Source organism: Triturus cristatus, chromosome 3_1 (assembly GCF_964204655.1).
Source record: "Triturus cristatus chromosome 3_1, aTriCri1.1, whole genome shotgun sequence".
NCBI classification, from domain to species: Eukaryota; Metazoa; Chordata; class Amphibia; order Caudata; family Salamandridae; genus Triturus; species Triturus cristatus.
The window spans coordinates 26929876-26942076 of NC_140583.1; positions in this window are offsets into that span (position 1 = coordinate 26929876).

Genomic DNA, 12201 nt, shown 5'->3' on the forward strand with positions numbered 1-12201 from the left:
CCAGTCCGTTATTGTAGGTGCCTGTGACGCCCCCCAGTGCTGCGCAATGTTCCTCTTGGCAATCATGCAGGCAAGTGTCACCCAGTGTATGGCGTAGGCATTGAGGTCTGTGGGTTCCCAGATATTTAGGAGGCATCTAGGAGCTTCCGGACGGATTTCAATCTCTAGGGTTTCACTCATGATGGAGTGTATCTTGTGCCAGTACTGAATTAGCCTGCAATGCCATATGATGTGTATGAAAATACCTGGCCGGGAAAAACCCCCGTCTACAAGACCCATCCGTATGTCCCCCCATGTGTACCAATTGAGGCCCCGTTATATATATTCTGTGCAAGATTTTTAGTTGCACCAGGCGGAACCGGGCCGAAATTGCTACTGTTTTGGGGGACGAGATCGCTGTCTGCCATCCTTCGTCATCCAATTCTATTCTGTCCTCAGTCAATTTCTCCCGCAGTAGGGTCAGGGGATCATGCATGTTATTAATTCGTTTCCTGTATGTCAGGGATATGGCACGCTCAGGCAGATGCCCGTCAAGGAGCCTGTCCTCCAGCGGGGAGCTATCTGGTAAGGAGGCACCCCTTGGCAGTGCGGCCTGAAGTGCATGTCGGACCTGAAGGTATCTGAACAACTCTGAGTCAGCCAGTGAGTATTGAGTCTGGAGTGTGCTAAATGGCTTTACTCCCTCCGCAGCCCAAAGATCTCCGATAGTGGAAATACCGATAAGGTCCCATTTGTCAAACCCTTTTGAGTCGCCCAGGTATCCTAACTTTTGCGAGTCCCAAAGCGGGGTAGCTAGTGTTAGTCTATTAGCCCAGCCCAGCGATTGTGTCGCAGCGTGCCATACCTTAACTGTGTGATTGGTGGGCCCGTCAGCGGGAACTTGCCAGGTACGGAGTATAGTGCTCAGCCGTACGCCCCGCCGGGAAGGAGCCAGCGGTCCATACGGAATCCCGGGGCCTCAGGGGGGCCATAGGTGCCATGATTAACGGCTATGAGATGAGCTGCCCAAAAATATTTTTTAATGTCCGGCAGTCCAATTCCACCATCATATTAGGTACATTTCTAATTGGATTCTGGAGTGCCTTATAAGCCCCTAGTATAAGGTATACTATGTACCTAGGGCATAGTTACGTCAGGGGCCTACCAGGGGCTGAGGCATGTATTATGCCACCCCTGGAAAGCTCTCCAAAATGACACCACAGGTCTGCTACTGCAGCCTGGGTAAGGTGGTGCTTGCACCTTTTACTGTGGTATAGGCTACCTATACCATTACCATTGCACACACATATAAAACCTATAAGTCACTCCTATGGCAGGCCTTAACAATCCTGAAGGCAGAGTGCTTGGTTTTTATGTGAGAGGGTGCCCCTGCATGAGCAGAGCCCCTCTACAGCGTTCGGAGTACCTCCTCTGATACTGTTTGTGGTGCAGCCTGACCATATACTCTTAAGTGCATTATAACCTCGCGGTAAATGCTAACTTTGGACTGGCTGCACGGAAACATGTCGTGTTTGGTGTCAAAAGCTTTGGAATACTACCCCCCTGCCAGTTCTGGCAGCAGGGGTAGCATTCCACCCTTCTAGAGGGAGAGACATGTTCACACTAGTCTAACCCGGTAAAGACTTTCTACAGCCCTAGCATCACAAAATGGATGCCACTGCCACAGACACGGGTCTGGCCTCCTGCTTCTGACCGAAACTCCAGCAGGGGAGGCCTGGACAATAGGTATCCTGTCCCAGGGAGGTGTAACCACCTCCCCAGACAGGCAGTGGTAGAATTGGGGGTCTCTGGTTGGCACAGGTAGGCACTTGTGACAAGCAGGGACTCTCTCCTCTAGTCAGGATAAGGGGATTACCCTCTTAAAATAACCCCTGCTCACCCTCTAGGTAGCTTGGCGCGAGCAGACAAGACTTATTTCAGAGGCGTTATGGGTTAAGCATTTGTGAACTCATACAGTAATCAGGTGATCCACCACAAATTGACTCCACACTAGGATGATCAAAAATAAGTATATTTTATATCAGGCTTAGCACAAGACCATATAATGACAGACGTATCCACAATACTATGAGCAATAAAAGAATTCTTGTGTAAAGCGTATCTTTAAAAAATCTGTGCGATTCGTATTCCTCGGTTCGGCCCTTACGGTGATGAAATGAACCCAAAGAGTCTGACGCGCGCAGCGGACGCTTCTGTTCGATGCGCTCAAACCCGGAGTGCGAGTCGTACACAGTACCTTAGATGGAAGAGTTTGTCACGGACGAAGCGGTGAAAACAAAAGCGTTGCACGCGACGATGTCCTTTTTTCATGGTGCAAGCTACGGCTCGTGGAGGCCCAGAGTCGCGTTGCTTGAGGGGACGGTGCTTTGTGCGGTGCGGTTGCTGTTCGTTGCGGCGTACGAGCCGTACCTTGAGAGTTGATGCTCGGGTAATCCTCTGAGCGCGGTTCGAAGCGGACTGTACGCTGCAGTGGTGTGAAACGTACCTAGCCGCTCTACGCACCCCAGCCTCCCCACATCAGTGGCAGGGTGCGCGTTGAGTAGTGCGGTTCAGAGGGGGGAAAGCGAGGGGCGGTGCGAAGTCCTTCCCTCACGTTGCGAGTTACGGCTCGTGTGGGCCACAAAGTCGTGTTGTTCGGACCGGACAGCTTGGCACGGGCTTCCCAGTGTACGCGTCGACCTTGATGAGGCGCACACTTCTCTCTGCTTCAGCGCTACGGGGAGAACAGCGTTTTTCAGCAGCTCGGGTGAAGTCCACTGGTCCTGGGACTTCGTTCAGGGGGCAAGCTCACTCACAAGCCCTTGGAGATCTTTAAGCACAAGTTGGAAAATAAAGTCTTTGTAGTCTTTCTCCTCTCCGTCAGAAGCAAGGCAACTACTGCAGGTCAATCCCCCAGGTCAGGGACAGCATTCCTCCTTACAGCTTTCCCAGTGCCTTCTCGTCGGGCAGAGGTTTCTTCTTGTCAAAGCAGGATCTAATCTCTTGGGCTCAGGGTCCCAATACTTATACTGCAATTCTTTTGTCCTTTCAGGCCAGGGGGCCTTTGCCCAGTTCAGCCCAGTTCTGGAGTACTTTGTTTACGGGATTCTGGCTTTTCTTTTCAGTGTGCAGGGCAGAGACATCAGACGCTCCCAGGGGGTGGAGCCAGCATTGTGGTGGAAAGGCACAGCCCTATTCAGAGTTCAGGTGTACTCCTCCCACCCATCTGGATGTAATCTCTCTATTCACCACCTGGCTGCCCAGCCTGTCTCCTGGAATTCCAGAGCCCTGTCACTCACAGAAACCAGACAGCAGATACACATCCTAGCAGAGGCGGGCTGAAATGGTTAGGCAAGCAAAGGCCAACTCTCTAAAAGCGGTATTTGCAAACACAGAATATTAAAATAAACCTTACTAAAAGATGTATTTTACTATTCTGAGTTCAGGCATACTAAACTCAAATTTCTACCATGTTCTCTGAGTCTGCTGGGATTATAGTGTGTAATAATTCCAGCAGCCCATTTTGGCCTATGGAGAACAGGTAGCCTTGCAATAGTGAAAAACGAAAATGGCTGTAATTCACTATTAGGACATGCCACACACATCAGGGCTTGTCCTACCTTATGCTTACAATGCACCCTGCCCTAGGGCCTACCATAGGGGTGACTAACATGAAGGTAAGGGAAGGTTTAGGGACTGGCAAGTGGGTGCACTTGCCCAGCCAGCATGACAGTACCAGACTGCACGCAGGCTCTGCAATGGCAGACCTGAGACATATTTTACAAGGCTGCTCCTGTGGGTGGCACAACCAGTGCTGCAAGCCCACCAGCAGCATTTGGAATTACAAGCCCTGGGCACTCCTGGTGCACTGTACTAGGGTCTGACAGTAAACCAAATAAGCCATTCATGGAGTCCAATCTATACAGCAATTTACAACAGGGAGCACTTGCACTGTGGCACTGGTTGGCAGTGGCACAGTGCTCTGAGCATCTAACACCAGCAAAAACATGAGGCACAACGACAAAAAGTGGAAGGGAGACCCACGCCAAGGTGCCAGGTCTAACAGGCAGATGTGTATTGGGGCTGGGCGGGAGCACTCTCTGGTGCTTTGCAGTCCTGCACTGGGGGCACCCTGGGTGTCCCTTTGCATAGTCCAGTTCAAACCGGTTGCAGGGGCAACCTGCCCCTGCTCTGGTGCGAAACTGGACAAAGGAAATGGGTGTAACCACCCCTCTTTCCAAACCCTCCCATAGGTGGGTCCCTGGAGTATGTCCACCCCCAAACTTTGTATAAGTATGGGAACCCAGTCCTTGCGACTTTAGATTACCTGGGACGAAACTCTGCAATATAGATCCTGGACCTTTGACGTTCTACTTTGCCTAGAAGACTGAAGAAATCTCCCTTGGGGTCAAGCAGTGACTACCCTGCTCGGCAGGCACCAAAGAAGCAACTGTCTGGTCTGTATTGCTGAAGCTCCCGCCAGATGCCGAAGTCTTTGCATTACCAGAGGTGGATTTCCAGACTTCCTCAATGGTGCCCTGAGTCCACAGCAAAGCTGAGGCCCGTGGCTATCGTGGGTAACGTGGAACCGTGACCCCTGGACACCATGAACTTTTGCAGCAACAGCATCTTGCTGGTCCTCCTCAGAGTTGTAGTTTGGGCTCCAAATAGTCCCACCCTTGAGCACCTCCTGTACTGAAGATTGCTGGCCTCCACTCCACGAGTGATCCGTGGGCCAGTTTCAAGTGTGACCGCTCGAGGCTCCTTCGCGATCGCTAGCCCGTTGGCTAGTAGGTCCCCACGAAGGAAACTCCTCTTCTGATTGGGCTTTCCTGGTTGCTCCAGATGTGCTCCGACTTACCCTCACTGGGTGAGTCCCTCAGACCTTGATGGTCTGCACCGCAGTCCTTTCTCTGATTTCCAGTAAGTTGCCTTTGCCAAGGCTTGTTGAGTCCAATCTGGTCGTCGACACCGCAGCACTCGACAAACTTCATGGGGCAGCTCGAATCCAGCTCCTGGTTGTCATCGGCATCTCCTGGACCTCGTGGCTGAAGAGTCAAGACACCCATCAACTCTCCTGAAGCACCTGACATCTGTGGGCATTGGTCCATCCTACCCTCGGTCACTGGCAAGTGACCCAGACTCTGTCCCCTCTGCTTTCAGGTTCCTTCCATCCTAGATCCAGGCTGGGATCGCTTCGGATATTTCTCCTCTTCACGGCAGCAGCACTTCTTCGCCAGCTGCCATTGAAATCGACGACGCGACCCGACACCAAAAGACACCAATGCACCCGGCTTCCCTGGGTGAGGTAACATGAGTACTCCGGTGCTCCCGTGGGTGCTAGCCCTAGAACTTCCTAAGTCCAAAAGGGTTTGGTCCTGACTCGATTCTAAGTGTCCCTAATCTTTAAATTTCCAACCGCGACACTGCCCATAGAAGCTAACGGGAACCAGCGGTTGTGTTTACACACTGCACACGGCCCCCGTGGGTCCCCTGTGTCACTACCTTGGGTGGTTCCTTGGGGTCCCAGCGATTCTACAGACTCCAGGCCTTGTGTCAAGTTCACCACTTTATTGGTATATGGTTTGGTACGCCCCTTGGCCCCAAACGTGTATTTGTGCTATTACTGTTGGTTGCTAACTTGTAAATTAAGTACTTCGAACTCTAGTCTCATAAAGAGACTAGAGGGGTGTGTTTTATCTTAAATACTTATATTTTAAATATATACCTGGTGTGGTTGTCCTTTCATTTGGTCATTCAAGAGATTATAGACTCGTAAAACAAGCTGCTTTACATGACTTAGCCTGAAGGCTGCTCTCCATAGCTACCACTAGGATAGCTTTCAATAAAGGTTGTCTTTAACCTATTCACCATAAGGGGTTGTGTGGACTGATACAAGGTGCCCACTATAACTAGTGGACAGCATATATCAGGCCAACTTCTCACACTCCTGGTCAGCAGGAACACCTGCAGTCTCACCTGTAACACATCTGTGCACTCCTGGTCAGTGTGAACACCAGCAGTCTCACCTGTAACACTTCAGGCACTCCTGGTCAGTGTGAACACCTGCAGTCTCACCTGTAACACTTCTGTGCACACCTGGTCAGTGTGAACACCTGCGGTCTCACCTGTAACACTTCAGGCACTATTGGTCAGTGTGAACACCTGCAGTCTCACCTGTAACACATCTGTGCACTCTTGGTCAGTGTGAACATGTGAAGTCTCACCTGTAACACTTCATGCACTACTGGTCAGTGTGAACACCTGCAGTCTCACCTGTAACACTTCAGGCACTCCTGGCCAGTGTGAACACCTGCAGTCTCACCTGTAACACTTCTGTGCACTCCTAGTTATTGTGAACACCAGCAGTCTAACCTGTAACACTTCAGGCACTCCTGGTCAGCGGGAACACCTGCAGTCTCAACTGTAACACTTCTGTGCACTCCTGGTCAGAGTGAACACCAGCAGTCTCATCTGTAACACTTCTGTGCACTCCTGGTCAGTGGGAACACCAGCAGTCTCACCTGCAATACAACTGTGCACTCCTGGTCAGTGTGAACACCAGCAGTCTCACCTGTAATGCTTCAGGCACTCCTGGTCAGTGTGAAGACCTGCAGTCTCCCCTGTAACACTTCTGTGCAATCTCTCACCTGTAACACTTCAGGCACTTCTGGTCAGTGTGAACACCTGCAGTCTCACCTGTAACACTTCAGGCACTTTTGGTCAGTGGGAACACCTGCAGTCTCACCTGTAACACTTCTGTGCACTCCTCGTTAGTGTGAACACCAGCAGTCTCACCTGTAACACTTCAGGCACTCCTGGTCAGTGTGAATACCTGCAGTCTCACCTGTAACACTTCAGGCACTCCTGCTCAGTGTGAACACCTTCGGTCTCACCTGTAACACTTCTGTGCACTCCTGGTCAGTGTGAACACCTGTGGTCTCGCCTGTAACACTTCAAGCACTCCTGGTCAGTGTGAACATCTGCGGTCTCACCTGTAACACTTCAGGCACTCCATGTCAGTGTGAAGACCTGCAGTCTCACCTATAACACTTCAGGCACTCCTGGTCAGTGTGAACCCCAGCAGTCTAACCTGTAACACTTCAGGCACTCCTGGTCAGTGTGAACCCCAGCAGTCTAACCTGTAACACTTCAGGCTCTCCTGGTCAGCGGGAACACCTGCAGTCTCACCTGTAACACTTCTGTGCACTCCTGGTCAGTGTGAACACCAGGAGTCTCACCTGTAACACTTCTGTGCACTCCTGGTCAGTGGGAACACCAGCAGTCTCACCTGCAATACATCTGTGCACTCCTGGTCAGTGTGAACACCAGCAGTCTCACCTGTAAAGCTTCAAGCACCCCTGGTCAGTGTGAAGACCTGCAGTCTCACCTGTAACACTTTTGTGCACTCCTGGTCAGTGTGAACACGCGCAGTCTCACCTGTAACACTTCTGTGCACTCTCTCACCTGTAACACTTCAGGCAATCCTGGTCAGTGTGAACACCTGCAGTCTCACCTGTAACACTTCAGGCACTCCTGGTCAGTGTGAACACCTGCAGTCTCACCTGTAACACTTCAACCACTCCTGGTCAGTGTGAACACCAGCAGTCTCACCTGTAACACTTCAACCACTCCTGGTCAGTGTGAACATCTGCGGTCTCACCTGTAACACTTCAGGCACTCCTGGTTAGTGTGAACACCAGCAGTCTCACCTGTAACACTTCAGGTACTCCTGGTGAGTGTGAACACCTGCGGTCTCACCTGTAACACTTCAAGCACTCCTGGTCAGTGTGAACATCTGCGGTCTCACCTGTAACACTTCAGGCACTCCTGGTCAGTGTGAACACCTGCAGTTTCACCTGTAACACGTCTGTGCACTCCTGGTCAGTGTGAACATGTGAAGTCTCACCTGTAGCACTTCAGGCACTCCTGGTCAGTATGAACACCTGCAGTCTCACCTGTAACACTTCAGGCACTCCTGGTCAGTGTGAACCCCAGCAGTCTCACCTGTAACACTTCAGGCGCTACTGGTCAGTGTGAACACCTGCAGTCTCACCTGTAACACTTCTGTACACTCCTGGTCAGTGTGAACACCTGCAGTCTCACCTGTAACACTTCTGTGCAGTCCTGGCCAGTGTGAACACCAGCAGTCTCACCTGTAACACTTTAGGCACTCCTGGTCAGTGTGAACACCTGCAGTCTCACCTGTAACACTTCAGGCACTCCTGGTCAGTGTGAACCCCAGCAGTCTCACCTGTACCACTTCTGTGCACTCCTGGTGTTGTACTTGGCCCTTCTGGCAGGTTCACCCCTGAACTTTTTGCTTTTACTGGTGACCTGGTGGTAGTGATTTTTGGTTTCTGCGCACTTTCCCTGTATCCCAGAGTAAAGTGCGTGCGCACTCTTGAGTGCATGTGGTTAGATAGGCCTGCCCTCCCATAGGAATGCATGGGGAATGTATGTGTCCCTGGTAGTTCCTGATGCGTGGGGTGTGCAGGGTCGAGTCTGGTATGGGCGGACTCGTGTGATCGAATGCTTCGCAATGATGTATAATGCATGATTATGTCATGTGCGGAAGTGCCACTTCTAGGAGTTGGCATATTAGTGTAAAAGGTGTCTGGCGTGTGATTGGCTGGAGCTGGCTGGTGAGCCTGGTTCCAGGAGTCTGGGTGGGTCTGCCCCAGTGGTGAGTGTGAGATTAGCATGCGGATGGCTGGGGAGGAGTGCACCTTGGACCTGAATAGGGCAGGGCTTTCCCCACACAATGCTGGCTCCGCCCCCTGTGGTGCGACTGACGACCCTAGCCCTGCCAGTGAATAGAGTGAGGGGCTGAGCACATCAAGGGTGCTCCCCAACCAGCTGCGACTGGTTTTCCCCCTCACCCTAAACCAAGAACAAAGGGTTTTACAGTAAGAAGGGGCTGTGTCCCCTTACATGTTGTTCTCTTCCAGGATCCTGCCTGAGGGGGCTGCTGCTGTTGCTGGGCCAGAGGACCGCCACTTGGACTACCTCCCTGCCTGGAGGCCCAGTGAGCTGGCTCTGGGCCCAGCCTTGCCCCCTGCCTACCTTCCTAATCTTTAAAGGACTCGCTCAAAGCGCCTGGAAGCACTTTTATTTTCCTTATGGCACTGGGAACGCTTCATTTGGACCCCAGCATAGAGAAGCGCTTTTTCTAAGAAGTGCCTGCCTTAGTGGCCCACAGCGTGACGCTACGATAACCTGCGAGGGAACCCCGACGTAGGGATTCCCCCGCTTTCTGCCGCATTTGAGACGGGTGCCCACCCCGCATTGTGGTGCTCGAGCGGGAGCCTACCCCGCTTTATTGGAGAATTCATATCCCTAGCGGGTGCCCACCCCGCCAGGGACTTTTCCGTTCTTGTGGCATCCCCCTCGCGGGTGCCCACCCCGCATCACCGCGATTGGAAAATCACCGCCGCGGCCCCGCGAAACCGGAAGCCAGGCAACCGGAGTTCAGACGTGGGCGGGACATCGAGCCGGAAGCAACGGGAGCCTACCCCGCGCTTCGGCAGAGGAAGAAGGAAGCGAGGTAGCGAGACGCTGCTGCCCCGCCGGAGTGCTGCCGGCGAGAGTGAGAGAGCCCCCGAGGAGCGGAAGCCCTCCTGTGACAGGTGAGGCGCTCTGTTGAGCCCGACGTCCCCGTGTGGTTGGGAGCATTTCCTTGCGCCCCCAGCCTGTGCAGTGCCCGGGAAGGCACAAGGCAGTTCTGCCTCGCTGTCCTGCTGCGTGCGCAGCCCAACCCCGCTGGCATTATCTGCTTAGAGTCCCCCGAGCGGGACTCCAACATGGGGGCGGCCTACTTGTTCAGAGCGCGTGATGCTCCAACCCCGGGGGCATTGTTGGTTTCGAGTCCCCCAAGCGGGACTCCAACGGTAAAGGGGGCAGAGTGGTTAACGAGCCTAGAGGGCTCCCACGTCCCCCGCATTGGTTGTTTTATAGAGCTTGCACGCTCCAACGAGGAGAGCAATCGTTGTTTTAGAGCGCTAGAACGCTCTTGTGGGGCACATCGTTGAAAGAGCCTAGAAGGCTCCAAAAAGGCACATTATTCATTTCAGAGCCTAGAAGGCTCCAACGGCTGACATACTTGTGTTCAAGGCACAGAGGTGCCCAGGCCCCAGTCCCTACAGCTGCCCAGCACTTAGTGGGCAGCTGCCACGTTTAGGTTGTGCCCCTGCGCGCATTGGCTTGCGCAGCCTGCGCAGTCCAGCCCTGAATTTGTGGACGAAGGGCGGTAGAGCCCCTGAAAGGCCAGGTTGGCCTGGGGACAGTTTTGCTGTGTTGTGACATATGTACTTGTGCGCCTGCGCAATGCCTTTATGCTGTGCTTACTTCTAGCTGTACCTATACGTAGGAGAGGGTTTTTCCTGGTACAGGTTATGCTGATGTGTTCATGATTCCCTGCGTAATATTTTCCTAAGGTGGTTAGGGTTGCGTAGGTGGTACTTACCTGTTACCAGTGGTTACTGGTTGTACGCTACATGTTCTAATTGGTGCTTCAGTGATTGTATGTGCTATGTTCTAAAAGTATTATTTCTACAAAGTGCTAATTCCTGACGGTGGTCCATGTGGCCCTGTCCCCTGTACATATAATCCCTTGTAAAATTCTGCCCAGTGCCAGTTGGCACAGTGTAAATTGTGTGAATATTATTTAATGTGTTTTGGTATAATACAAAGGCTATTGTCATATAATACCTTGTGTGGAGTTTCTTTTGTGGTGGGCCTTGGGTGTTGTTGCTGGGTGCGCGCGCAAACGCTTTACACATCGCCTCCGGGATAAGCCCGACTGCTCGTGCCAAGCTACCAAGGGGGTGAGCAGGGAATATCTTTGGCGTGTAACTCCCCAGCCCTGACTAGAGTGGTGGTTTCTGCCTGGCTTTGGCGCAAGCCCTAGCCAACCAGAAATCGCCATTTCTAACACCTGGTCAGTGTGAACCCCAGCAGTCTCGCCTGTAACACTTCTGTGCACTCCTGGTCAGTGGGAACACCAGCAGTCTCACCTGTAACACTTCTGTGCACTCCTGGTCAGTGTGAACACCAGCAGTCTCACCTGTAACACTTCTGTGCACTCCTAGTCAGTGGGAACACCACCAGTCTCACCTGTAACACTTCAGGCACTCCTGGTCAGCGGGAACACCTGCAGTCTCACCTGTAACACTTCTGTGCACTCCTGGTCAGTGGGAACCCCAGCAGTCTCACCTGTAACACTTCTGTGCATTCCTGGTCAGTGTGAACACCTGCAGTCTCACCTGTAACACTTCAGGCACTCCTGGTCAGTGTGAAGACCTGCAGTCTCACCTGTAACACTTCTGTGCGCTTCTGGTCAGTGTGAACACCAGCAGTCTCACCTGTAACACTCCAGACACTCCTGGTCAGTGGGAACACCTTCAGTCTCACCTGTAACACCTCAGGCACTCCTGGTCAGAGTGAACACCTGCAGTCTCACCTGTAACACTTCAGGCACTCCTGGTCAGTGGGAACACCTGCGGTCTCACCTGTAACACTTCAGGCACTCTTGGTCAGTGGGAACACCTGCGGTCTCACCTGTAACACTTCTGTGCACTCCTGGTCAGTGTGAACACCAGCAGTCTCACCTGCAACACTCCCATGCACTCCTGGTCAGTGTGAACACCTGCGGTCTCACCTGTAACACCTCAGGCACTCCTGGTCAGAGTGAACACCTGCAGTCTCACCTGTAACACTTTAGGCACTCCTGGTCAGTGTGAAGACCTGCAGTCTCACCTGTAACAATTATGTGCGCTTCTGGTCAGTGTAAACACCAGCAGTCTCACCTGTAACACTCCAGGCACTCCTGGTCAGTGGGAACACCTACGGTCTCACCTGTAACACCTCAGGCACTCCTGGTCAGAGTGAACACCTGCAGTCTCACCTGTAACACTCCAGGCACTCCTGGTCAGTGGGAACACCTGCGGTCTCACCTGTAACACTTCTGTGCACTCCTGGTCAGTGGGAACACCAGCAGTCTCACTTGTAACACTCCAGGCACTCCTGGTCAGTGGGAACACCTGTGGTCTCACCTGTAACACTTCTGTGCACTCCTGGCCAGTGTAAACACCTGCAGTCTCACCTGTAACACTTCTGTGCGCTCCTGGTCAGTGTGAACAACAGCAGTCTCACCTGTAACGCTTCAGGCACTCCTGGTCAGCGGGAAAACCTGCAGTCTCACCTGTAACACTTCTGTGCGCT